The sequence below is a fragment of the Drosophila melanogaster genome, chromosome X, assembly GCF_000001215.4.
Source record: "Drosophila melanogaster chromosome X".
NCBI classification, from domain to species: Eukaryota; Metazoa; Arthropoda; class Insecta; order Diptera; family Drosophilidae; genus Drosophila; species Drosophila melanogaster.
In genome coordinates this window covers 17,503,550-17,529,440 of record NC_004354.4, presented here as the reverse complement: position 1 = coordinate 17,529,440, position 25,891 = coordinate 17,503,550, and the positions used below count along the sequence as shown (strand labels likewise).

General features: G+C 40.4%; 1 protein-coding gene across 5 annotated transcripts in view; it reads left to right on the top strand.

Moving 5' to 3' along the window:
- Positions 1-25,891, top strand: part of CG43658 (uncharacterized protein) — a 105,012-nt gene that overhangs the window by 31,740 nt on the left and 47,381 nt on the right. For 3 of the 5 annotated variants that reach the window (NM_001272715.2, NM_176751.5, NM_001298444.1), the window contains exon 1: positions 22,352-22,855. The exons of the other annotated variants lie outside the window; for them this stretch is intronic. The gene's annotated coding sequence lies outside the window, so the exon portion shown is untranslated. Of the gene's footprint in view, positions 1-22,351; positions 22,856-25,891 lie in introns of those variants that run through there. 5 annotated transcript variants of the gene reach the window in all.

The following is a 25,891-nucleotide window of genomic DNA, read 5'->3' as shown; positions in this document are numbered from 1 at the left end:
CTTGTTGTTGACTTTTGTTTGTTGATGTTGCTGCTGCTGCTGCTGCTGCTGCTGCGTTGTTGCTGCTGCTGCTGCTGCGTTGTTGTTGCTGGTGTATCTGCAACTATTATTGCTGGCATCTGCGGCATTAGCAGCGCGTGTTTGAGTGCCGCTTTAACTAAGCACTCGTTAATCAATGTCGCCAGTGAGTCTCTTTTTTTCCCCTCCACACATACAGCCACTTCCATAGCCATTTCTCTGGTCATAGTTGTCGATATTTTACAGTGGATAGCTGGCTCTGGTCTGCGGCGGAATTATGTGGTATTGGGGGTGTCAAGTCTGTCGGCATTTTGTGGGGTTAAGTACTTGGAGGCACATGGAATTGGGCAATAAGTGATATGGGGGATTGCTTCTAACGACTTGGCTTAGCACTTCCATTGGTTTTCCACATAATCTGATTATTTTCGGAAAACATTATGTTTTGGGCTGGCAACTTCTTCGTTAAATGCAAATAAGGCCCTATAAATATTTAAGGTTAGAGAAAATTATGGAGTAAGTACCATAAACATAATTATGAGTACTATTGTATAACATATTTTTAGATAGTTTTTTAAAATTTATGATTATTGGCAAGGCCAATATTTTTTAAAAATAAATAATAAGTGAGTAGCTTAGACTCGCAGCCATTTACACGGAACTAGTACCAAGAGTATAGGATGAGCCATAGGCTGTTTAAGTCACTTATATAGCTGTCCTCCCACCCACTACCCCACCTCCTTTCCACCCCTCTGCATACCAACCAAATCGAGTCGAGAGTTTGTCATGTACGACACGAAATTCGTGTAGCCTTTGGTGGATTTTTAGTGAAAGTGTTTAGACTTTGCCTGCATCTAAGCACACAAAAAAAAGGCAACTAAAAAAAAAGAGCAGTAAACCAACCAAGTAACAAACAGAAAACGCTGAAAAAAAAGTGTGCTCATTATTTCGTTTTGAAAACAGTATTTACTTGGCATACTTTTTGCCCAACGGCATCGAACACACCTAGGATGGCAGTTGCAGGGTGTACCACGCGGCGTATGCGCAACGTTAATTAAAATTCAAACCCCCTCCCCCCTCAAACTATGGTCGCCTTTTTTGAAAGCGGTTGTTAGCCAAAATTTGCATAATAACAACCGCAACAAGAAAACAATGTAACCGACAATCGGCAATCTCAACTTATCTGAAATTATAACAAACAACGCAGACAATGCGCATACGTACTGTTGTACTCACTGGGGGAAAAAACTAAAAACATCAAAAAAAAAAAACAAAAAATTTGCAGATAAATAGCGAAAAAGTGCCATCGCTTAATTTGAATGGTGAGATATGAAAAAGTGATTGAAAAAAAACCCACTTAAGATTGATTGCATATTTCGCGGGTTACGTGTGAGATTTCAAAAGTATGCTTTCTGTTTCTTCAAGTGTATTAGGACATCGCTGGTGTTTGTGGGTTCTACTGAAAAATTTCGCTTGTTTTGCGGTTTTCTGGAAATATCTGCATTTTTTCACAATTCATTGTTTAATTACTTCAGCTAGCAAATAAACTAATTTTTGTGTTGAACGCAAATTCTGTTAACATAGTTAGTTAACTCAATTTAACATTAAATCAAAGCCATTGCTTGCATTCTTCTTGTAAATGTAGCTTGTTGTGGTTTCCCATGAATATTTGCAAAATGAGTTGTTTAATTCAAACAAAACGCAATGCATAATATTTCACACACTTGATAAACTTCACTCAAAATACTTGTGCACATTTAGTTTGCTTGCTCTTCTTTTTAGTTGATTGTAAATTTCTTAGCCATTCCCATTTCGATTAAGATCCAGATTTAATTATCAGCAGCCATAAATTTTGCCAGCGATTCTTTGGCGCTGCAAGGAAAGTAGCCGCTGCTTTTTGTGGCTGTTTTAAATACATTACTTTTGTAGGCCATGGCCAAGATGATTAATGGCCGAATATATATTGGACATTATTTAGTCGCTGCTGCTGCGGCTGTTGCTTCTTCTGCCCGCGTGCTGTCAATATGTCGGCACTCTGGACCCCCTCAGCCACCACTGTCTCTCTTCCCCCCCCCTCTCTCTCTCCCATTGGCGACGAGTGTGTGCGTTTTCTTATTTTCAACTTGGTAACCCTCTTTTCTGGCTCCGTGTTGACTTGGCTTAGTTCGGCACACGCGGCCAATTATCGCTGTCAATGCCAATTGAAAGCCATAAATTTTACCCCCTCCTCTTTTTGCTTCCTCACTCATCTTGGACAATTGTCGCTGGGGCGAGGGGTGGCCGGGGGGCGTGGCTGGGCGCCACGAGATCTACATTTGCCAATTGGTTTTCGGTGTTGACACCATTAAGCCAGGCCGCAACTTGTGGCTGCCACCAGATTTACGACTGCTGGTTGCACACAGTGGAGCCTGAAAAGGTTTTTTTTTTCAATTATAATGTTATTAATTTCCGTTTAAAAGAATTTAATTTTATTCAACGGTTTTACATATTAAAATACAAAAACTTTCTTTGGATTGTTTTTATAGTTTAGTATCATATTTTACTTTAATTTTGAGTTAGTATTTTAAAGTGCTAATTTCATGATTGTTCAAATCGGCGTCAATTTATTTTGTTGAACTTTTTTGTATCATTTTGAAGCATCATTTTTTTTTTTTTTTTGGTGTCGTGTGACTTTTTCGCTGGCATTGTGCAAGCCAATTAAAGCCGCCAAATAGTTGGCCAATTGTTTTAGCCCCTTCTCCCTACCGTCGCCTCATTTAGTTGTTCCACTTTACGTGATGCAAATCACAAAAAAATAGCCAAAAACAAAAACAAACATGAAAAAAAAAACAAGGAAAATTAAATTAAGTTGCGGCAAAGTCGTCTGTCGTCGCCGGTTGCATGCTGCAGATCACTTGCCTGAGATTAAAGCGGCAAGTATGCGTCAGATACTTGCTGCAAGTACTCCCCCTCAACCCAAAACATAACCCAATTTTCCACCAATTGGCCGACGGCCAGTCAGTTGTGCCGCATTGCGCATACGCACCGTTGACCCAGCCGCATTATTTTCGCCTCAGAATCGAAATTGGAATTAGAATCCGAGCGGCTAACTGGGCCAAGCAAGTGCCGATCGATGAATCCCGCTCTCGTTTCCCTCTTTTTTCGATTATTTTTTTTTTTTTTTATTTCTTATTGACTTTTTTGTGTGCCCCACTCTAAGATGCTTAATTAAGTTTTTGTGTTCGACTGTCAGCAACTGGATTGACTTGAAATAGTTGAAAATAAACTGCGAAAAAATGTGCAACAAAATGGACAAAAAAAAAAAAAAGAAAAAAAATCATGTGGCAGTGCGCGACGAGTGTGTCTAACCAAAAAGCGTATGGCCAGCATTTTGTGGCACAAAACGTTTTTGGCACGCATCTGTTGTTGCTTTTTTGCGCAAAGCTGTTGCTTTTCCATCTTAACGTGGCCAAATGCTGAATGCTGATGACAGTGGGCCGCGGCTGCCGTTGTTGGTCAACAACATGATTTATGTCCGAGCCGTGAGCCTGGGCGTGGCCTGGAGCATTTGAGCCGGAAGCAGACGAGCGCCGGACAGATGGACGGATGGCTGGATGGCTGGCTGGATGGCTGGCTGGATGACTGGATGGCTGGATGACTGGTCAGCAGCGACCAACGATGACAGACAGGCTCCAGACGAGATCCCGCAGCAATATCACACAGCCACAAATTACAATCGACAATTTCATAACAAGAAACATGATAGAAATTTATGACAGCCAACGTATTAATTGGCTTAAAGGAAGGAAACATAAATAAGCCAAACTTTTAAGAATATTCTTTAGGTGGCAATATCCTGCCCTGGCAAAACCTAAAGCTAATTCGATTATTATTTGAATTTATGGGCATTGAGCTTAAGATAGATCTAGATCCATTTTTCAAGTGCATTCAGAACAGCAGCACATGTAGGAAACTAAGAAGCGAGCCGCAGACAGGCGACTATTTCCTGCTTATTAGAACTGAGATACCACGTTGGCTTTACTTTGTTGCAGCGCAACGAATGCAGTCCCTTCAGAGCAAAAGCTAAAGATAATAACTTTAGTCAGGGCTTCCAGATGGATTGCCAGTAGAAAGAAAGGAAAATCGCAGTCAAACAAAGATCCTTTAGCCATCCTAAAGTCATTTGAAATACAAGCATACAAAATATACACCTGAGCAGTCCAGATAGTATATTGCTAAAGTGCTTGGCATTTAACGAGATCAATAGCTTGGCAGGCAATTATAATAAATACATTCAGCCTGATTAATCGGTAAACGCCCCGAACTAATCTCAATTCCACTTAGCTATCCTTGACGAGAACATTTACTCGTGACTCTGTTGAAGTTTCAACCGGATGAAATCGGCCCACAAAATACTGAGGAAACCACCAGAACATATAGGCCATATATCGGGACAGTGTGGTGCTCATATATGTATATAGTGTCTATGTGCATATATTGCATAATTGATTGCGGCTCGTTGTGCGTGGGGGGTGGTGGTGGGGGGGGGGGGTACGAGAATGGAATGTCCATGTAATTGCATGCCAGGTGTCATAAAGCTTATTGCAATTTGTGCTGCTGGCCCGCCCAGGCCACAGCAGTGAGCCAAAAAACTACATACAGTGGGGCATCCATAAACTGCACGAGCTGTCCAACAACAAACGCGATTTATGTGTATTTTGTGTGCAGAAAAAGCGATTGCAACATAATTTACAGCGTATTTGCATAGGAATTTCTGTTTGCTGCAAGAAAAGGAAATTTAAAATAATTCTTATATTTTATGTTAACAAAGAAGAATTAGACTAATTAAACCAGAGAAATTGCTATAGTCGCTAGAAAGTGGGAATAAGTATTTTTTGTGGCAATGAAAAGTTGCATGTTTGTATGTACATAAGCCCCACATGAAAAGTGCCTTCGTAAAGAATGAAGACTGTAGTCGAGTGGGTATGTGCATCGAAGTTGATTTTTCTTGTGGTGGCAAGTTGCACGCTGCAAGTTGCACTTTCGGTTTCGCTCTTGGTTTCGGTGTCGCTGCCCACGCATTGCAGTGCCCCACCCCCCCCTCTACCACTCACCACCGCACTTCCTCGACGCCCTGACTCTTCCGCCCGCATTCTCAGACGACAACTATGGCAACCACAACAACCTGGCTGCTGGTGCTTATTTAACACAGTTTGTTGTTCAGTTGCTCAGTTGCTCAGTTGTTCAGTTGGTCAGTGCGGCGTTTTTGTACCCAGCGAGCTGCTATTATTGTCACCCAGGCAAATTCGCTTTTAATGAGAAACCAAAAAGCGCAGCCGCCGCCGACGCTCGCAATTTGCCTGCGCTTGCAGTTCGCAGTTTCAGTTGTTGTTGCCATTAAAACATAAATTTCCATGAATTAACAACAGAAACAGCAGCTCCCGACAGCAGTTTTGCAGTCGGTTCCACTTTGGTTCCTTTATTATGCCATTGTCATACTCTTGCGAGAGTTAACCGTCACTTTAACCAAAGGTTTGTAAACTTCAAAAATAATTGAAATAAAAATCCAAAGTACATATTCAAAGCAAAGTACGCAGGTGATTCTCTTGTAGCCAATATATTATACTTAAGTTATTCCAAGACAATTCAATTATGATCATAAATGCCGGTTAAATAATAAGAGACAGACTTAAATGAAATTCATTGCAGAAATTCTGATAAACTAACCATCAGTTACCAGTTTGAGTAGGCATAAAAAAAAGTTTCTATATTTTTGGAGAGGGTACTCAATAGACTATACGTTTTGAGGTCTAACCTTTACTACTTATTTCTCTTATTTGTTTTGTATGTGCGTCATGGCAGAAAAAAAGCAAACCGAACTGAATTCATGAGCCAAGTATAGCAAAATGTAGAAAGCTCAAACAACAAAGGAGCACAAACAAACAAACAAAATGCAAAAACAAAGTGGAAGGATCTGCACAAAAGGAAAATTGAAGAATAGCTCAAGCACAATGAAGCCAACAAATTACAGAAGCAGGGCAATGTCAAGGAAAAAAGTAAAAGCGAAAATTTAAATAATACAAATTTATGCAGAATGTGCAGGAAATTGATTTAAAATTGGCTTAAGAAGTTGGCAAGAAGAGAAAAAAATGCTTCAAGTATGTTTTTACTATTTGTATATTAGTTTGCAACAAAGAACCATTTGTTATGCAATACATTTTAAAGTATGGCACATAACCAATTAGTCACCTTTTTCCCATTTTCATCCGAAAATCTTTGTGAGTTTTTCACAAATCACACGCGTGCTAACCACTTCGTGCTTCATTGTGCATTTTTTCACTCATACAGGAAATCTCATTCAAATAGACGGGTAAATTCCGAAAGTTTAATGTCCTTTAACCTGCGAAAATTCTTGAACAATTCGCCCTGCGTTTATTGTTTACCAAATGCGTTCTTAAAACGCATTAATTTTATATTGTTTAATTCGATTGGGAGTATTTGTTTTCGTTGGCTTCTCTTAATCGATATTGCAACAAATCGATGATGGATTCCAGCTGCTCGTGCCTGACTCGCTCATATGCAGATTAATGCCTTTGAACTTGGACGTGTTCTTCAATCCACAATCCGAACCCCTTTTAATCGCTCAAGTTCTGCTTCCCTCTTCAGAGTTATGTTTTTTTTTTAATTTTTTTTTTTTTTTTGCATCTTGTTTTTGAAACGCGTCAAAAGCACGCCTGTAACACGATCTTTTCTGAATCGCGAGACGCGGTGGATCGGTGTCGGGGATTTGGTTTTTTATTTCTCCTCGGTGTTCGCTGTTCTTGAAAGCTGTGCCCACTTGTGCCAGTGATTCAGTTCCAGATCCAGATTCAGATCCAGATTTCAATACAGACCCAGACAGCTGCTACTGTGGTGATTTTTTTAGGGAACTGCAATGGTGGCATTGATAGGACTGCTTTTATATAATAGGGTTTTCTCATACATACATATATCAATTAAATTAATTTAAGTACTTAACTATGCATTGCATTCCCCTTTTCGTTGTGGCGAAAACTTAAACGCAAACGCAATGCAATTCCTTGAATTCTAAAAATACTAATTCTATTTAATCACCTCTATCAAATGCGCAATTGAAGTGCTCAAGCTTTCGCCAGTGGTCAAGGCTTACCTGAATTTGTAAGTAGCTTTAGCCAGGAACTGAAATTAATCCTGAATGCGGGATTTATTCAGGTGCAGCCTGGATACCTTTTGTTATTCGAATACTAACTTACCTCATTTTCGGCCATATTTTTGTCGCTTGTTGGGTTAAAAAAAAAAAAAAAAAAAAAAAATGGCAAATACTCAGGCATACAAAATTGCGGCACACATCAGAGTTGGCCGAAACGGGAAATTATTTTCCGAACGCCGACTTAAAATCCAGCTCACATGTTTGAGGGCTTAAGAGTCGAAAAGCTTGCCAAAGAATACCTGGGCAAAAAAAAAAAAAACAGAAAACAAAAAACAAAAAACCAAAATACGATTCGAAAGGCGTAATCAGATGGCATGAAATGCGATTTGCAAGAGGAGAATTTCGCCTTTGTCCTGTCTGAATTGTTTTGTTTGCTCCGCTCCTCCGTTCGGTGGCCAAAAATAGAACGTAATTAAGAGCAGGAAATTTCACTTTTGCGTTTCCATTGAAAGTGCCCATAGAATTTCCCGACTGCTCAAATGCTCAAACAGCTCAAAGTGCAGGCAACACGAATGATATATGCGCCAACTCACTTACATCTACGCAAATATGAATATGAATTTTCCATTGCTCAAGACGACTGTATGAGTGTGTGTGAAGTATGTGTGTGTGTGTGTCTGTCTCAATGGCGAAGGGAAAACAATAACTCGAGCCCAAAGTTCTGGGTGTTAAAACACCGACAGCTAGATGCTCTAACATAGGAATCACTAAAGGTTTAACCTTTAATTATAAGGGTGTTGAAAAGGTATGTTATGGAGAAATGTTATGCGTGTGCCAAAAACTACTAATTTCAACTTATATCCTAGCATACTTTTAAGCATCTATGTGGTTTTAAAATTAAGTGATTTCCATTACACGCTCATTAAGGATATTAGCTAAACAAACATATATATATATATATATATGTATTTCTGATATTTAGAGACCATGTTTAAGTCATCTTTGGGAATTTACTCAATTTCATCATATTTTGTTGCATACTTTTAAGCAGCTTTGTGGCTCTGAATCATTGGTTATTTTTCCATTAATGATTTTTCCCAATTTCGCATTACTTTCGTATCTAAACAGAACCATTGCACTGAAACGAGAAGAGAACGCCTAAGAAGAAGAGTGTCTGCAACTAAATCCTTTGGGCCTCCTCGTTCCGAGAATGCAAACGCTCTCAGGACCTGATGAATATATTTCCCCTCCCCGCTTCTATTTGCTGGAAAAAAACCCCTTTCCACTGGAGACTTACCCATCCTCACTCTCGAAATCGCCTCACAATAATTGAGAGCACGCGCACCGGATTACACGAAATTATTTCATTGCAGGACCCGCACGAGGGTTGCATTTGCATCGGGACTTTTTTTTTCCGAGGGTTAACTAAGAAATTAAGGGGGTTGGAAAAGTCAAAAAGGGTAAATCTGGCAGGCCATATATCTGCGGTTTGACTGTACGATATATGGGTTTTCAACTGAACAGATAGATTTCCATCCGCACACCGCACCCCCGAAATTTGCGCCAAATATTGATATCACTACTGTAAACATCGATATCCCACCGATGGCCCATAAATAATAATACATTTAACGATTTCCGAACCGGGACTTGTGTTTACCAGGAAATTGTTATTGTTATTGCTTGGGCACCCATAAAGTGTGAATGCGCAAAAATATGCCAGATACGAGGGATATTCTTCTTTAGCTGGGAATTAGCTTTCCGATTTTTAAGCAACATGAATCACCATCTGCTAGAAACGAAAACTTAGACTGCAAAGATGTTCAAACAGTTGTGTCGAAAATTATACAATTCCCGATTAGCAAAATTTATATAAATAAACATATTTTGTATTAAATGCAACACATTATAAGGTTACATGCCTGGTGTACCACACATTGTTCACATTTCTCCGAACTATCAAAAAGGTGGTCTTGATTTCTCACAGTATTTTTCCGACACTATCGAACCGATCGAGCTGATCACACTCAAGTTTCAAGCGTTTTCCTGCTTACGTTTTTTTTCTTTTATTGATGCTGCGCGTTGATTTTCAATCGAAAGATGAAATTAATTGTCTCCTTTTACCTGTGCGGCAGCCACACACGTTGGTTTCAGGTTGGCCACCCAGGTGTTAAGTCCCCGCCCCTCCGGCTTTTCAATCGCCGCCCGCACCTTAACCCTCAGTTGGGTGTAAATGTAACCCTAGACGGTACAACAGTCAACAATCTTAGCCTAGGCCAAGTTCCGTTAAAACAACAATCCGAGCTCAAAATAAATAATGTAAGTTGAAGAACTGATGCAGAGTTGTCATTGCCCAATGTGAAGCAGATTTTCCGAATCGTTGATTGTATTACGAGCAGCTGTCGTCATTTAAGTGAGATTTACCCCACCCATATATCCATATATCACAATCGGCTTACTTTGGCTTTGAGCAATTACGTTGGACCTAAAAATGGAAGCTAATCTCGCAAAGGATAAAGCAAATATCTATCGCTATATCTCTTTCGATGATCTTGGACATAAGCTAATCTTGCATTTTGATATTTTTCTCACCTCTAACTTGGCAATTTAAAGAGACTTGATTGCCAGGCAATTTCACTGAACGCAAATTTCCCAGATGGTCTGCATACTTTTCGAGATCACTGTGGTCGATCAATGCTCTTCACACTGTCCGTTGACCATCAGGACCAATTAGTTAACATGAACAATTTCACGCCTCGTTAGGAGATGATAAAGACCCAGATGAAAGGGGCAGTCGCAATAGGAGAGTATCGATGAGAGGGGAAAATGAGGGTGAGGAGGGATGTGGAGAGACGGGTCTAAGTTGGCCAATGGATCGGTGGATGAGCCCGGCTTGCGTGCTTCAAAGACATTTCGAATTCGGTATTGCCCATCGCTTTGATCTCTAATTAATCGAACATTTTCAGCGAAATTTTCACAATTAGAATATTTTGTTTATCGATACGACGAAGAGAAAAACGTTCAAGATTTTCCAGACCCCAGGAATTTGTTTGGATTATATTGGGTACCTATAAATACATATATATATATATCTAACTTTTTTTTCACATGATCTGCTCGCATCTCTGTCTGGCTTTATAAGTTTTGTGCATTGCTGTTTTTGGATTTTCCTCGACCTTCTCTTTTACCTTTTATTTTTGCCTTGGGCAAAGAAAATGTTTTTGTTTTGGCCAGTTTTTGTTGTGTTGCCAATTTGGCGATTTGAATGCCAGATACTCTCGGACATGAACGATGCATACTCATAATTTTGTTTTGTGTTGTTTTTTTTTTACCCCCCTCCCCCTTACTAGTTTTTCTCATTTGGCCAAGAGGAGAGTGAGATTTATCTAAGTTTTCAATACCGCGGGCCGCGAAAAGCAACCGAAGTTGGCTTGATAAGTTGTCGTCACTGCGGCAATTGGCTTTGTTGCTGTTGCTGTTTGGCTTGTTGATAGGTAATTTACATAATTACCGCAAGGCGTGTCGGCCGACAATTGCATGTGGCACCTACCGCCCCTTGGCCTCCACCTCCGCCCCCTTCCGGAGAACAGAAATCAGAAATCATCCAGACCACAGCAACAGCGAGCTGATAAGCCGGAGCCACCAGCCAACCTGCTGTGACACCGCCAAGCAAACAAACGGCGAAAAAAGGGGACGCGTAAGGTAGTCGACTGTATCATACCGCGCAGAATGGATATTGTTTCATTTGTTCGGCTGGTCACACTTACGTATATGATTTGCAGGTTGCGGAAATAAGCTATATGACAAACGTTAGCGAAATGTTTTATATTTTTACACATCTAAGGTGTAAACATCATATAGACTGTAGCTGTCTGTACTTATATTCGTTCTTAAACTTTGCTCGCTTCAGTCGCTTCGAACTGATATACCCCAGCCGCTATCCAACCAATGAGCAGCCGACCGAGGCATAACTATGCGGAACTGAACAGGCGCATTGCAAAAGGGCGCGCAGGGGCCTGTCAGGGGGGCGCATTGAACTTTAGCAGAAAACGAGCAGCAGGCAAAATCAAAGCGCGCCAGAGACGAGAAAAGAAGAAATCTGCGGACCGTCTGCGGGTCGGTCACTGCCATCCATCCCCATATATACTTGCAACCTCCATCCTCAGATCGGCAATCTCTATCCACCGTCTTCACTGCCAAATGCCAAATGCTGTTTTCAACTCGGTCCCAGTTGGTGCGTGCATTATTATGCATGTGGATATACATAGATGTGGAGGCATTCGTACACAACGAGAAAATTAGCATGCTTCGCTTCCAGAATTGGCCACACTGAATAGGTACGCCAGGTGCAAGTGTGACCTTGCTACCTGGGGAAATATGTTTAAAATTTGGGTCTCGTGCTAATGTATTTCATATGACCAAGGGGAGTAAACAAAGAAATGCAACAAATTAAATTCACATAAAAAGTATTGCAACATCCACTTCAAATTCGTCTAACTGTATCTGCAAATATGTGGGGAAAAGGGTATGGGATGAATACTGTTGTTGATGTCGCCTGTTTTGCCATAATTATTATTTTTATTCTCGATGCTACGCTGGATTGTTAATCCCTCGCCCAGGAGCTGTCAGCACTTGCGAATATACTGCATTCTTGTGCTCCCCTTAAAATATCATTCGCATGTACATTAAATTTGCTAGCTTAGTATTATGATTTATGGAATAAATCACTTGGGCATGAACAAAAGCTTATAAATAAATACAATTTGAAAGCAGTTCTAAAATTCAATGGCAATTTACTGATTTAAGAATGCTATATACATATTTCTCCTTAATTTGTTTACTTTGGCGCCCCGTAATAATTTATGGACTCACGCGGTACACTTTAGTGCTATGAAATTATTAGCACTATATGCAGATAACCGATTTGGCTATTGAAATTATGTTCTCATTAAAATTAAAATTGAACTAGTGTGATTGGTAGTGGAATATCCCATGAAGTAATTGACGATAGCCAACCATCGTTTAGTGCATCATGTTGATTTGCCCCATTGACTCTCATGTGTCATCCGTCGATACTCAGAATCGGTCCCGTGAATCATCCCACGCCTGCAGCAAATAAGCTCCCCAATTGGCTGAATCAAATGCTGTTATCAGTGGCAGGAACTGAATCCTGCGTCATTTGCCCGATTTTGGATTCCGTGCAGCAGGCGGCAAAGCGGGTGATATCAGCATGAAACGTGTCTCGGCAACGTGTGTGTGCTCTTCGTGTCCATGTGGCCAGGATAGGTCGTTGCACTGCGAGAAATAATCTAGCATATCAAAAAAAAAAAAAAAGAATTAAAATAATAACTACCACAATTGTATGCAAATGCTGGACAATTAAATCGCTTAATTAATAAGGTACGGTACTAGACGTTCCCAAGAGATTAAAGAAAGTATATTTAAAGATGCATTACTGCTTAGTAACTTTAAGTTCAACTACTTTTTTTTTAATCAAAGGCCTTAGTCTAGATCTAGTTGCTGTTTTGTGCAGTGCATAGTTGTTTTTCATTTGTTGCGTAAAAGAGCAATTTGTCGTTGTTTATTGTGCGCTTATTATTTCATTGACATTGCCACAGCAGCCGCAATATTTGTTTCGGATTTTTGCATTGTTCCCTGGACGGCCCACTAACAGCCCACCAACATTAGCCGCCCACTATCCACCGCCCACCGCCCACTGCCCCGCCCACATTTCGGCAGATACCAACCGCTGGGTAGTAGAATCAAAATGAAACACGAGCTTTTAATTGAATTGACTTCATGTTGTCCGGCGGGCGACGTTAAAGTTCGCTTTCAGTTCGGAAACTGAGAAACTGAGAAACTGGGCAACTGGGAAACTGAGAAGGAACAAGCTGGGCCAGTGGATTTTTCCTCCAGGAAACGAAGGAGACGTCCAGAGATTTTCCGGCTTAGTGGTAGACATACACGTGAATGCCGAGCGCTGTCTTGTCTTCGGCTATCCGGGCGGTTTTTCTTCAGATGCGTCCACGTGCCTGGAAAATTTGCCATTTCCTCTGGTTATTCCACCGCTCGTTAGTTTAAGCCACTTGCCATTTAAATTGTCAGGCCTCAACAGGTTAGCACAGACAGGAAAAGCGATTCAAAAGCTAACTGCGAATGCAATAGGCAGCTTAAGCTCTGGACTTGGAAAATGGGGGTGGATGGTTAACTGTTCTAAGTAAAATAACAGTGCTTTGTTTCGTTTCAGTGAAACTTCTGTAATTGAATCCTTATGATACACACATATGTTTTCCACAGAATACATGTTAGTTAAAATTTGGATTTATTTTCGTTTTCCTGCTCCAATTATGGATACATACATATATTATTTAATGGTCATGCTCCTATTCATTCAAATTCCATTGGGAAAATGCCCATTCTGTTTTTATTTATTTCCATTAACCCAACCAACCATTTGGTATTTCATGTGCCGGCAATTACCAAAAATATTGCAACATTTTTAAGCGGCCAGACGGCGGCGCCTGTTTTCAGATCCCCATGCCCTATATCTATAACTTGCACCTCCAACAAAACTCCAGTCCACTCCACTCCACTCCACTACATTTTGTTCCCGGTTTTCTGGTTTTCTTGTTTTCTGAAGCTGGATAATGATTTCGCAAGCGCTTTTAATGGGATTTCTGATATTGATCAGATGCTCTGCGGATGAGATTTTCTGGCAGCCTGACCCATTTAAGAAGTGGAGCACTCGCACACCTTGCCTGCGGGAATGGGTAAAGGGAATCGGCTAGTGGCAATGGGGATTCCCCGGTGATTTGAGAGGGGGGGGGGGGGGGTTCCATTGGCCAGACATTACATAATCCAGAGAGCAGCAATTAAACGCCAATACTTTCCGTACCGCACATAGATTTTTGTTATCTTAATGAGCAAAGCTACTTAAGCTTAATGTGGAAAATATTTGGGTTACTCCATCTCCATTGTCTGGAGATCGGTTTCCCCCGCATATAGAAATATATATATATATATATATATATATATATGTACTCCTCTTTTTCGCTTGTGCATCTTAAGTGGCCCATTAGAATATGAATGGAAGAGTTTTTTGGTGGCAGGGGCAGGGGGACTTCTGGCCGCATTGTGCTCATTATTATGTATTATGTATTATGATTATGTATGGATTTCATTTGTTGTCATTGTCTGCTCTAGTCTCTGCGTTCTCCAGTTGCCTAGTTCTCCGATTCCCCGATTCTCCGATTCTCCATGTGAATTATTCCCGAGAAAGGTGTGAAAAGAGAGTCGTGCGGAGGACAATGCCGGCAAATCGACGAGGAGGTGGTGGGAGGTCTAGTCTGGTCTAGCCTGGTCTGGCCTGGTCTGGCCTGGCGTGGTCGCTAATGAAGGTACTGTGTGCCCTCGTCAGGGTCTCGGCGGAATTAACACCTACAAGCCGGTGAAGAAAAAAAGGGAATCAAGCTGCGAGATGAATGGGTTCTGCCAGCGGTAGTGGAGCATCTAATAAATGGCCACAGATGCAGGTGGGAGACACTTGAATATTATGCATTTGTAAAAGCCAGTTGGATTTCCATTTGGCTAACTGGTTATGTGGTTATGTTATTCTGAAATCTAATAATAACAAAGCGAACAAGATGAGGGCAAACGTGATGTTAATAATTGCACTGTATTATCTGATTTCTAACTTTTAGCCACGAGCTACTGTTAGTTGCCGTCAAGTTATAAGCAAACCCATTTGTGATCTGCGCCACTCGACTTTCATCCGCGTTTTATTAATGATAATTAAACGAAATTAAAATGCGGCCACATTTGAAGTCTGGAAAGAGCTGAAAGGCCACCACATTGAGGGCGCCAGTTAACGCAGAGGATCGCCTATGGATCTGTGGATCTATGGATCTTAATTGAATTAGATCTGCGGATCCATCGCTGCATCTCCATGTCCAATGGAATTCGAATTGCATTTTCCCCACGCTCAGTGGCCGTCTCTGTAATATTTTTGAATTTTTCTTCATTTCTGTTTTTATTATTTTTTTTTTTTTTGCTTCGGTTCCGTTCTGATCTTCGCGCTTCTGGCAATTTGTGGTGTGTGTTTTGGTGCCGGGAAAACAAACAATCCAGCCCGAAAACAAATTTTCATTAAGCGAAGGCAAGGCAAGAAAAGCAATTCCGTTTCAAAAACGTATCAATGGGTAACGCGTTCCATTCGACTTCGTACTCAAGCTTTTTACACTGAACAAAACAGTGATTACACTGATGAATTGGTACATTAGCTATATTGTTTGAATCTAAAGAAGTGTATAAACCCATAAGGTTTTTATTAGATAAATCAATATTTTTAAAAATAAATCACTGAAAATTAAACATTTTTTTCCCAGTGCACCCAATTCAGCTCGTGCAATGCAAACTCATATTGGTCGAGTGGATGCGAGACTTTTCCATCGATCGATTCTCATTTAATTGCATTCGATTTCCTGTTGATGCGATCAGCAGATCATTTTAATTCTCGATCGATTGTTCTAAGGATAGCTGCATACTAAGAATCAAGGCCTTGAAAAATCGACAAGTATTCAACTTGAAGGACCATAATGGCTTGCAAGTTATTACCAATTTGATGATAACTATTGAATGGCGCCATTAACATCTTTTTTCTTCCCAAGTAAACTTGAAACTGATGTTGGAAGGTTTTTCATATAGAAACCAAGGTTTCACAATTCCATAGACTTAGCGCCTTTATCAATTGACGATTATTTTCACTTTCGCTCACGACTTGGAAAGCTTCTGCCGATGGATGATCAGCCCCTACCCCTTTTCCATTTCCAATATCCATACATATTTATAACACTTTCATTGGGTCCGCATATGGAATTGTAAAAACATAGACGATTTCTGGGAAAACCCCGTTAAAAATGCATAAAATCAAATCAAACATTCTGGAACAACTTAGCATTCGACGAGTAATAGTAATAACAATGATCATAATAAGGTCAGATCTGTTTGGGTTCGAGGAGGAAGAGGAACATCATTTCTTAGAGTGGGGCGGCGATAAGAACAGCGCTCTGTGTGGCGTCTTGAAGTGGGCCAAAGAGTTTCAAAGTGCTCCAAAGTGTTCCAAAGTGATCCAGAGTGATCTGAAGTGAAGTGGTGACCCCAACGACTTCATTATGCAAATGCATACCCGGCACTTCAATCATTTCATTTGTCCATAATTATGACAGGGCGCCTGCCGTTCTCTTCTGCCCCAAAGAAGTCAAAAAAAAAAAAAAAAAGAACTGCTAGTGTTCTACAGACGCTGAGGTACCTGGTACCCTACTCTAGGCATTTATTCAGACATTTTCAAGATTGCCACTTAATTCCACTTACAAATCAGAAACTTATAGTTGATAATAAGGTCACTTGTGGGTAATTTTTTGGTAAACTATCGAAAACTTGGAAATAGACCCACTTAGTATAACCCATTCGTCAGAAGTTACCCTCTCTTTTTTTAAATGAGAGAAAATCATTTAAGACCTGACCGCGTTAATAAGCGGACATCAAAGTCCCCCCAACCTTGTGGATCACCGTTTTCATGGGTTTTTAATTAGCGTTCGATTCGAAAAGTAAGGTGACATATCTCCCGACAGTTTCCCCAACTTCTCTAGACCAATTAATTGAAAATTTTATGCGTGAGTCTAGAAGCATTTTTTATGGCCCACTTGATGGCCGTGTTGAAAGTTTTGGGGCGGGGTCTTTGAGAGAATGGATCGCCCCATCCATTGGTTACCAGCCCGCATAAACCTTTGACCGAGGGCGAAATACCGCTTACAGAAACCTTTGGTATTGCCTTGTGTGTGGTCATTTCTGAAATATAGGGATCCTCGTCTGTTCCTGGACCTTTGTCATGTTTTGAGGCGAAAAAAAAAATGAAAATGAAAATGAAATAAGCAATAGAGTGGGGAATATTGCATTAATGCAGACATCGGCCCGAAGGAACAGAGTTCTTATTCTTCTCTTTTTGCACAGATTTCATGCATATTTATGTTGGATGCATCAGCGGATTTTAGGAGGGGAACTCTGAAATGGGTTGACAAGTGGGCCGCCTGTTTTTTTTTTTTTTTTTTTTTTTTTTTTTCTGGCTCTCGGTGGGCCATTTGATGGCCAATTGACAGCTGATGCGGTGCGGATCATTAATCACAGCCGAAAGGAATCCGCTTTGATGTTGCTTTTTTTTTCTGCGAGACTCGAGTCTAAATTAAAGTAAATGTTTAAAAGGGTCAGCGGAAGGATTCGATTGAAATAGGCACACAAATCGCAATAAAAATGAGGAAATACGTGATTGGAAATCACAATTAAAGCACAAATATCATTAAAATTCAGCTCGTTTCGTAATCGTGTGCCCTTTGATTGAATTCATTTAACATTTAGTAAACTAGTTAATCCCTCATCTGTTTCATTACTCATAAGTAATTACATTCCCCAAGTCGTCAATGTCGAAGGGCCTTAAATCGAATGGCATCTGAAGTTCCTTTCAGCACCATTTTCATTTCGATTTCCATTTCAATTTCCCCGACACATTTCCCAAGTTTCGTTTCTAGTTTAGTTTTCCCAACCCACCTGCTTTTTATTCCAGTTGTTTCGCCGTGTTTACTCTGTCGATTATAATCATGGCAAATCATGAGGTCCTGGAGGTCCTGGAGGTCCTGGTCCCTATCACGTGCAGCGGCCCTCGCATTCTTCGACTACCCCAAGTGCTGGATTATGACGCATTTCTAGTGTTATCATCTGCGGGTTCTCCGTCCTGTCAGTCGAGCTTTGTTTTTGCCTTGATTTATCTGCGGTTAGCCGGAAAGGGGGGTTTATTCCGCTATATAATAACCGACATTCCCGAGGGTCGTTTTCCTTTACACTCATTTTCACACGGGCTTTTTTCCATCCCCTGCGCAATTGAGAAATGACTTGTTAATTTTCTAATTACGAAATCATTTTCCTTCATCGCCGTTGGTAACATCGCGTCTCCTACCTGATGTATAGTATAGTGTATACTATACCTTATACCTTTTTGGCGGTGAGTCGTTTGAAGAGCTGTATGGAGGGAAGGAGCAGCGGGTAGGTTGGGGGGGAGGGGAAGCAGGACCGTCGAGAAACCTGTTTGATTTGTCTTAATTTCTTCCACCAGCCGAAAATTTCATTGCGCCTGTGGCGTTATCGTATAAGTATTTGAGTGCACTGAAATTGTTTATATGTTCAGAATGTTTCACTATTTTAGGGCAAACAAAACTGCTTCAAAGGGTATGAGCAACATATATATGTACATATGTATATGCTGTAATATTTCATATTGTAATACATAATATTTTCCTGTGCATTTTTAAACGAGCGCCCCTACAGGGCCACGCCCCTTTTTCGTCGGTGGATCACTATCAGCGCCGGTTCATCAGCATGTGAGCCTGTCTAAGCCTCTTTACCCTCGATGCCCTTCAAACCGCTGTCACTCCTGACTTTCTTTCGATTGCCTGATACCCTGTAAAAGGAATTTTGAGGTTAATATATCTCACATTAAAATTAACTTTTTATTGGCATTCAGTTTACAACAAATACAGTGTATTATTCACAAAGTACACCATATTCAAACTGTTTATAGGGTATATTGCAGATCCATAGCTTCGTATTCCCTCTTGTTTTCAATTTATTTATATGCGTATAGTAGTAAAAAACAAAAAAGAAAAGAAAAACCACGCAACAACAAAGGGCACAACAAAACATATAAAACACAACGATGGATGTTCTTTACCTGTTCCAGAGTTGTCGTTCCTGTGGCTGTGTTTTTTATCATAATCATTTGTGAACTGAAGCTGTCTCTCAGTCGGCCGTCGTTTTTGTACCCATTGTTTTGTGTTTGGTGTGGGGTATATTACACACCCAGATTCTAAAATTTAATCTTTTATTTCCATCTACATCTACTGCAAAATTCCATAAAAACAAATTAGATATTATTCAGTTATAAAAATAAAGGGTAAGCAAAATTGCAGACTACAAGCTGACTTAGGTATCTTTTAGTCGAAATTTCCAGCCTTAGAACAGTTAGTACGTTTTTTTTTACTTTATTTTGGCCCTCTGCTGTCCGATGCGTATCTGTATCTCAAAGATACTCGCATCCGTATCTGTGAGGGTCTGCCTGCATGAATGATTTCTGCTTGGCAACTTCAAGTGCGACTGCCTCGGCTGCTGCTGCTGCTGCTTCTGTCTGTTGGTAATCATAATTATCTTTAATTTTAACAGCCAGCCGAGGGGTGGACAAGAAGTGAAGATCAAACTATAGGAAAAAGGAAAAACTAAAAGCGAAATTACATGAATGAACGAACGTGCGGAGATATACAAATGTGTGTGTGTGAGAGTTATCTCCATGATTTCTGTCTCTATACGTCAGGTGAATCCGTAGAAGCAGCAGTACTTGCTAAATACATATTTACCTGGATCTCTGGGGCCACGACAATGCAGGTGCATTCATTGCCGGGCTGAAAGCTCTAATCATGTTATCACTGCGCACACAACAAACATACGCCCCGTGGTCCCGACTGTTTGCATCCGAAGACAAAGAACTATGTGCCCCGTTTAAGGGGAATAGCTGTGGAACTATAGTTGCTCTAACTAGTCAGCAAGCTTTCGAGTAAATGAAGTGGAGGCTATTGAATACTAATTACGTTAGCCCATTGCATTAAATTGTCGAATTTAAAATATATTATCTAAGGATACAAGTATTTTACCTCTACAAAAACTGTGTTAATTACTTAAAGTTATTAATTAAAAGTATTCATTAGTAAAGTAACGAAAGCAACTACACTTTTTAGTTTAAAACCTTTTTTCACAATTTACATTTTTAATTTCACTACACACCTGTCTGTCCAGTGCGTTATCTGACACTCATCAAACACATCAAAGGGAACATGTTTCGAAATCGTAGTAACAGGCGCACAGAATCGGCGAATAGCACTCACACGGTTACTATGCTTAGGACCGTAGCAAGTGCAAAATTTTGGCAAACATGCGCAGAACATTAACGGAAGCTAAAATGAGGGGCCCTTCTAATTTCAATACACCGAAAGAAAATAGTCTGAAACAAGTGTGTACAAGTCGATGTAAATCGTAACAGCAGTAACAACTAAACCTCTGTTACGTAACATATGTAAGGTATTTTAAATGAATCTGTAATTTATATTTCTCATTTATCATTTCTCGCGGTGTACACGCGCTTGTGTGGGTGATTGCATCTGTGCATCTGTTGAAGGTGAGGCAATAATTCGCGACGCGACTGTACGCAACTGTTGCATTTTGCACTTGAGTTTTCATTTGCCTCGTCTGTCAACGCCTTGTGGCTATTATTTTTTTTGGCTTAAACTCCCTATATACGCATGCACATATACATATGTATTTCTGTAGGTGGCTTGGTTTGTTTATTTTGTTGTGCACTGGCCGCAATTGAGAATTTCTATGGAAAATAGGACCAGTAACAGGAACAATGGACGAGAAAGGGACGGAGCGAACTTCAAGTGCAGCGACAGTTTAGCAAAGAAAACAAAGCGAAAATAGAAGGCGGGGGTGTGGCAAGCCGATGCTAAAGAAGAAGAGCAATAAGAGTGAACGATGATGAAAAGACTGAAGAGCGACGGCGACAAAACAACAACAGATGCAGCAATTTCCGGTGCTATTGTTCTCAATCGGCTAACGCCATCTCCTCTCCCTTTTCCTCTGCCGCACCTCACTCCCCGGTTCTATATCTATCTCTGTTCGCTGGTGCAGTTTTTTTTTGCGCAGACGCGACTGTTTTGTGGGCTCTTCTTGCACATGCGGGTGCGTCATGCAAAATAGTGGTGGTGCCAGGGGAAAGGAAGAGAGATGTGCATATCAGCCATCTTACATCTCCCTTTATCTCATACAGAGTGCAGCGGTTGCGTCTGCGCCGTTAAAAATATCACAATAAGAGGGGAACTTGGCAAATATCCTGGCAGATCCTTTTCGACCATTTTATGATCTCAGACTTCCAAAAAAATTGACCGGAAGTAACATCTTTGGTATAGCTAACACCTTTAAATTATTTATTATTATTGTTTTTACTTAAAAAACTCAAAATGTGTTAAAATCATGTATGGAAACATAATCAAATCACAGGATAATAACGAAATGTATATTTTATGAAAAGTCCCACAATAGCGAGAAAAGTATACATCCCACTTGCCAAGGAGTGGGATATGTACAATATGTATGCGTATGTATAATATATACGAAATTTGCAGACATTCTGGTAAACTTGGGGAGAAAATCCAGAACATGTACGTATATAAATTCACACAATGGGAATTAAATTGGTGGTTTTCTGGCGATTCCGCGAAACTAACTATTATGTTATTACCGCCCACCCCTTTACAATCGACGCCAAGAAGAATTTCATTCATAAAACCAGGTACCTACAGTGGCGTCCAACGTAGCCGACACAAGTAAAAAATATCCCGGAAAGTATCGGAAAAACTTTCTGACCATCAATTGATCTCTTATTATTGTTCAACGCAGGCAGCAGTTTGGAACAACGTATTGGATTTAAGGAGCTCAGAACATTCTATAGGTAAATATTTGTAACAATAGCAGGGAGTAACCATTTGCTGGCGCGCACTGTATGCGGTGAGCGAGAGAGAGAGCACGAGAGTGAAAAGCGCAGTGTTGTATATTTGGCTATTTTATGACCATATTCGGTAACGCGAAATAAACACAGCTGATCTTTTCATCCTATTTGTATTCGCTCATCCTACTATTGAAACTGTTGTGCAGCTTTTTTATTTTAAGTTCATTATCTTGCTTTCGAAAATCCCTCTTTGGTTAAATATTATTTGTTATGTCGTCCTACAAAAATTGTTCCATAATCTTAGTCAAAAACTAATTTTATGGGTAATAATAAACAGTGTACAATGTAATAACAACAATTTCCAACTGGCCTTAAAGGTCATCGACAGTTACAAAAACATATTATCCACAATTATTAGTAACAATACTGGTAGTAGAATATTTCCTTGCAAGAGCACAGCCTTAGCTATTTTCAAGCTGCTGTCGCAGAATCCTAGCTACTTGTTGCCTCTGCGAGCGCGCATCTCTGGCGAGAGAGCGCGAAAGAGAGCCGTGCGGCGTGAGACCGTTGGTGTCTGTTTTGCGTTTTCTGTTGCTTTCGAACTTTCGTCGTGAGCGGTTCGTTCGCTGTTTCGCGCGCGTCTGCGTTTGAATATTTTTGAAAAACGGTTGCGTTCAAGTGCAACTGCATTCGTGCCAAATCGTTGAGAATACTGGAATCGAATTCGAAAATCTGCTGATTCAAATCGTCGAAGAACGAAATCATTTTTTTGCCCTGCGCGAGTGCTCAAGAATTCATATTATTTTTTGTGGCAAGCAACAAGTGCGAACCAAAGAAACAGCCCGAAACGTGCTGCAAATTATTAATGTTTTTATGCGGTTTTCGTCGCAACAACACAGCTGTCAATAAATTCAACAAAAAAGCAGCAAAACAAAAGTGCAGTGACTCGAAAAAAAGAAGCGATCGCCTCTAGAATAGAAAAAGGAGCGAATCAAATACAATAAAAGAAAGGAGAATAAAAGAAAAGAGAACTGAACCAAACCGAACAGAACAGAAAAGAAACAAGAACAACTCATCAACGTCGGCTCAAAAAGGTAAAAACAAATCCCAAATAGAGAGGTGGAGAACGAGATGGAGATAAAAGTGCATGGGGAGATGGGAATTACGATTACGATTACGATCTGAGATTAAAAATCGAACTGTGACTAATTTGTGTGTAAGCCAGTGTTCGCAGCACTCTGTGCAATTAAACATGGTTTATTTCATTGCCTCCTCTCTTATTTTCTTACTTTTCTTATTGATAATTGTTGCAGTCCTTTTCCGTCCCTCCCCTCACCGACTAATTTACGATCCAGCGATCGAAAGAGAGGAGCCGAGAGCTTCCTGCACTTAACCCTTTTTGCCCCCCATCTGCCTTCCTTTCTCTGGAGACCCTTACCCTTATTTATAGTTGTAATTTTTCTTGGCCCTCGAAAGAACGCCCGAAATCCAAGTTGCATATTTAAAAATTCAACACGCAGTTGCATTTTAATTTTTTCCTGGAACTATTCTTGCCAGAAAGAAAGAACGTGAAGAAGGTGGAAATAAAAAACCCAAACGAAAGCGATAAAGAAATCAAAATCATCGTCTGAGTGTGTGTGTGGGGCTGCAATTGCCCCCCATCCGGATAAAAACCCTTTTCACCATAAGAAGCGAAAAATCAGATAGCCCCAGGGATGAACCAAAAAAAAAAGCAGGACAGGAATGTAAGACTCTCTTCGGAAATCGATGGTTAAACACCCTATTGGCCATCCAGAAATTAGTTATATTTCGCACAATGATAATATACCTTATAATACATAGGTGCACGAAGTTTCATATTCTACCTTTTCCAATAAGCAGATTACTTAGTGGCAATCAACCTGAAAATGAGTTGTACCTATTGCATATGACATAAATTATGTAGTTTGATCATTTGTTTAAAAAAAAGAATAGTTGTGAACCTATTTTCAAGCGTTTACCTTAAAGTTATACCCACTTCAAGGGTATATTAATTTACAGCAAAAAAAACACCAAAAAAAGGCAATGGGCAAAAATTCAGCCGCAACTCGATGACCATAACGTATCAAGTGTACTTCGTGCCGCTTTCAATTTTGGCCTCTGGCTAAACCAACAAAACTATATGCAACGCATCCAAAGACCTGCAATTGATCCGCATTTCCAGTACCCCTTTAAAATGCCCTTTAAAATACAGGGACAAGAACCGTGGTCTTTTGATCGCAGAAAGCATTTTTCATTAGCTAAAAAATACGATTTATCACCGCTTTTGCTTTCAGTTGATTTAAACCAATGAGACCCTTTGAATGCTGGAACTACTAGGATTTGTTTGAGATAATCAAGGAAACCAGGAAGGAAACTAATTAAGCATTTAATTAACTTTACTAAGTGTTTGTTGCTAAACTAGGGTAAAACATCAGCTAAATATCATAGTTGAGTATAATTTGTGTTCACTGTACTTTAGAGCGCAGCTTTTCGTCTCGGCCATTTCTGTCTTTAGGCTACAAAAAGAAACCCGCCGAGTCGAAAAATGTGAGTCTAAGAATTGCAATTGGATTCGTTGGGTTGTCGCGCGTCTTTGAAGGTTAAGGTTTTCGCGAAAGAGCTCAAGATTGAGGCCTTCGATCGGTGGTTTCCATTCCTGCCCTCCGTGGATTCTTCTTGGACGTCATATTTTTCATTTGCCTCGTGGCTGAATTTTGCTCGCCAGGCTTTAATCAAATTAAATGGCAGGAAACGTGCAGTTAAACGCCCGCTGTTTCGGCGATTCCTTAACCCACTGAATTGTGCCCTCCTTCTCCTGTTTTTATGTTTTTTTTTTTTTTGTTTTGCACCGCCCATCTATCCATACATCTACATCCATCCATCCCCTCGCAGCGGGACAACTGATTTGGGCTCCGATTCAGATTCGGATTCGGAGTCAGCTACAGATTCGGATTCAGATTCAGATGCAGATTCGAATTCGGATTCGGATGCGGATACAGATACAGATTCCGAGGAATGCTCAATATGTCGCACGTTTGCCACACATGTTTGGCATTTGTTGTCGAACCGAATGCGCAGCTACAAACATACGTAAACAGGAAGAAACCGGGGAGTATGTATGTACATATGTGTGTATGTATCTTGGGTGTTTACGTAGCGCAGTGAGGTAAAAGGAACTCAAAGAGTGGGGCTGACGTTTGACAGGGCTCGGCAACAAATTGAGTTATTTAAAAAAAGACATAGGCAAATGGAACGGACTGCAGGATACTTAGTAATTGAATTGTATAATTATCGTAATTATAAATAGAGATTAAACAAATAAGTACCTATAGAGCTATGTTAAACATACACTGCAGCTGACATAGTGACGAACGCACCAGAGGAGTGTGTTGGAAACATTGTTGATTACGGTATCTATAATTTGTTTGTTTGTTTATACAGTGCAGTACTTAGCCAGGTTGCGTAAATGCGATCTTATTATCGCGAATCCGATATACCCATGTGTTCCACAAATACCAGGTACGTAAATCACAAAAAAGAGAGGCATCTCGCCGGCACCTGAAAACTGGGAAATTGAGCGACAAACCGAAATAGAACACCGAAATCAAAACAAAGTCGGGCAGTGCAGTGCACTGAGCGAAAAAAAAAACAACATCGGACAGAATTGGGTTAGATTGGGCGATAGAAAGTTGCGTCATCCCTTGTGTGTCACCGAATCTAAGAAGTAATTGAAGCACAGGTGACACAAAGTAATAATACAAAAACAAACCGTGGGGGCAATCCAAACCCAATGATCTACAACCGAGAAACCGGAGAAAGTGATTTGGTTTTCGAACACGCACCGAAACTTGGTCACAGTGGGCTGCAAAAGTCAGTGCACAAGTGTGTGGAAAACGCAGAAAGTACATTAAACGAAAACCTAGCAGAAAGATGATTATTTTTTAATGATTTCAACTAAGCGCAGGAAAACGAAAGTTGTTTTTATTTTTTTCCTTCGCTACGTTTATGTGCACAAGTTTGTATTTTCACGTTTTCTCAAATTGAAGCGCAACAAATGGTATTGAAACGCATGCCCATTCCCGATTTCATCCTTCACCCCGCCCACTTTT